At 33.2% G+C, this 3,467-nt stretch overlaps 1 pseudogene; it reads right to left on the bottom strand.

Moving 5' to 3' along the window:
- Positions 1 to 1,427: 1,427 nt before the first annotated feature.
- LOC145051266 (pto-interacting protein 1 pseudogene) lies at positions 1,428 to 2,162 on the bottom strand (annotated as a pseudogene).
- Positions 2,163 to 3,467: the final 1,305 nt, after the last annotated feature.

Here is a 3,467-nt window from a genome sequence, read left to right as displayed (position 1 = left end):
ATGTTTTCCATGAGAATCAAGAAAATTACCTAATGTATCTATAGCACCATCAGTAAGAACAGAATTAACACGAGTAGATTCATTTATGTTGACCTTTGATAATATTTCAAGAAGTTGTTTGTATTGATCACGTGAAATGCCTTGATTATTGTCTGGAGTATTATCAACATCATTGTGAGCAGTGGATTCAAATTTCTTTGAATTTGTAAATTTAAAGTCAGATGGAAAACCGATCAATCTATAGCATTGAGACTTGATATGTCCAGTTTTCTTGCAATTTGAACAATACTTCTTGGATGATTGATAATTTAGAGTTGAATTGTTAACATGCATCGCCATAGTATCAGTAGTCATATTTGGATTAGCATAAATTTCTCTTTGTCTTTCTTCATGAATTAATAGTGAATGAACAGTAGAAATCGAAGGAAGAGGAGACATCATTAAGATTTGACCTCTAATAGCTTTGTATGAGTCGTTTAAGCCCATAAGTAACTGAATGAGCCTTTGTTCTTCCAGAAATTTGTTGATTCCAACAGAAGATCCACAAGAACAATCAGGAATTTCAATATATAGTTTTCAACTCATCCCAAATTCATTTGATCTTTGTGAAGTAAGTGGAAAAATCATCCGAACCTTGAGTTAACGAAAACAATTGTTTCTGGATTTGAAAAATTAATGCTCCATTGGATTGTTCGTACCTTTGAAAGATTCCAGATTTCTTTTGCAGTTTGCAAGAAAAGAACACTTTCAACAATTTCCTTAGACAACGAATTCAGCAACCAACCAACTGAGGATCATAGAGTTGACTCTATTCCAATTGTGATAATCTGGAGAATTAGAATTTGGCTTCTCAATAGATCCATCAATGAAACCGGTTTTATTCTTTGTTGATAAAGCAAGAACCATAGATCTTTTCCACATGGCAAATCCGGCTCCATCAAAAACCTTCGAAACGAGTATAGTACTCGGATTATCTGAAGAGTTGAGAAAAGAGGATTTGAAATTTCGATCGATCTTGAAGGAATCGATCCTATAGAACTATTTGATGAAGTAGGAATCGACATGATGAATCAAGAACAGAAGAGAATCCAAAAATGCAAAAGAATGAACGAGAAAACAACAATGGAGAAATTTGTGATCCAAAAACTTTTTCTTTGATACCATATTATTTTTCAATGAATTGAAGATAGAAGTCATTTTTCTCATTATTGAAAGAATGAATCAAGAAGATTCATTATATACAAGATTCTCTACTTCTACTCTTCTTCTAACAGATTCAACGACAACTTTACTAAACTTCAAAATATTTACATAACCAACCCTGGACTATATACAACTATACATATTTGTCACAAAAGCAAATATATTCCAATCTCTTTAAAAAAAATTGAACCTTTTTTATACACAGGTCAATCAAAAATGATCTACAACAATATAATTAATTAAGCATGAGCATTCAACAATGGCTGCAGTGCTTTTACAACAATGCTCATCTTTGGCCTAAACTCAGCTTCATATTGCACACACAACGCCGCAACTGCTGCCATCTTGGCAACCGCCTTTGGTGGGTATTCTCCATTCAGTCTTGCATCAACCAACTGCCTCATCTTATCTTCATGGAGTCTTGGTGTTGCCCAGGTGACTAAACTCTGTTGACCACGTGGCAAAGTATGGTCAACAGGCTTTCGGCCAGTCAAAAGTTCAAGAAGAACAACTCCAAAGCTGTAAACATCGCTCTTTAAACTCAGATGTCCAGTCATGGCATATTCAGGTGCATGATAACCAAAAGTACCAAGAACATGGCTAGAATGAAGCCGTGCTTCCATACTTGGGGTTAAGCTTGTTAAAGTAATATCTGCAATCTTAGCCACATAGTCCTCGAAAAGCAGAACATTACTTGATTTCATATCTCGATGAATAATTGGAGGTTGTGTCTTTTCATGCAAGTATTCAAGTCCTTTTGCAGCCCCAACAACAATTTTAACTCTTTGGGACCATGATAGAACTGGACCTGGTTGTGCACCTTTAACACCTCTTTTTCCATGAAGAATATCGTGTAGAGATCCATTTGCACCAAACTCATAAGCAAGTACACTCCAATCACCATCTACACAATATCCAAGTAGCTCCACAAGATTATCATGTTTAAGCCTTGATATCATAGAAACCTGAGCTACAAAGTCTTGGTCTGGTTGCTTTGTACAATCTAATTTTTTAATAGCTGCAGCCTGCCCACTTTTAAGAACACCAAAGTATGTTCTTCCATACGTTCCCTCACCGATAAATGATGCTGAACCAAAGTTATCGGTAATTTTCTTTAACTCGTCCACCTGAAGAGCAGGGACTGCAACATGTGTGGCATCTATGGTGTCATAACCTGCATTGTTTTGGTATATATAAGTATAATTTTGTACAAGTTAATTTCAAGGTATTATAGGTAAATAAATGTAAGTATGTTGATATGATTAGAAAATAAATGTCTGTCATCATAAGACTTGTTCTTGAGATCTGTTGTCCTATGATATTATTTCTGGTGTTGAGATTTCTTTACATATTACCTGGATTATAAGTTTTAATCATTTGATTTGTTACATTATCGTTGTAAAGGTTGTATCAACTTATCGGATCTTCCCTGTCTAAATATGATAAAAATGCACCGACAGATTAAGGCATATTTTATGATTAAGGCATGATGTTGAGGACTGAGGCATTCTGAACTTTTCAAGAGTGCAAAAAAAATAAAATGATATAAAATAAAATGCATATAAGGATGGCAAAAAGAAAAAAGAAGGCAACTGATATAAATTTATATGTTGTTTGCATTAAAATATTTCCACTTCTTATTCCTAATAAAATCACATCTGAATACTAATAATATAAATTAATAATACTTGGTTCGCAAATACCTGAACCGGAGGGATTTACACTATTAGCAGTGGAGCTTGACGGCATCTCATCCGACTGAACAACAAAACAAATGAAGTAGAGATTTAAGTCCTTAGACATACGCGATATTACTTCATTTCTAAATACACGTTATATGACATCTAAAGCATTTGAATATAGTGGAAAGTAAAATATACACACCTTTTCCTTATTTTTTTTGTACCCTTTATGATCTCTGCTTTTGCCGCTTTTCTCATGCATTGTGTTTTCTTCATCATATCTACTTGACTGGTTTCGGTTATAAGAGGAATCAGATGAGCCACGCCCAAACTATATGACACACGGACCAAAAAACTACATATAAGCAATCATTCAACAAAATACACACAAAAACCTTAAATGCATTAAAATGTAATATATATATATATATATATATATATATATATATATATATATATATATATATATATATATATATATATATATATATATATATATATATATATATATATACGGGTTAGTGAATTTGTAGTTGTGATATACCTAAACTTAAATGTGAAACCATCCAAAACTATTGTCAT

Source organism: Lactuca serriola, chromosome 5, assembly GCF_051521515.1.
Source record: "Lactuca serriola cultivar US96UC23 chromosome 5, Lser_US96UC23_V15, whole genome shotgun sequence".
NCBI classification, from domain to species: domain Eukaryota; kingdom Viridiplantae; phylum Streptophyta; class Magnoliopsida; order Asterales; family Asteraceae; genus Lactuca; species Lactuca serriola.
The sequence above is the reverse complement of the archived record's forward strand: the minus strand, read 5'-3'. Positions and strand labels throughout refer to the sequence as shown.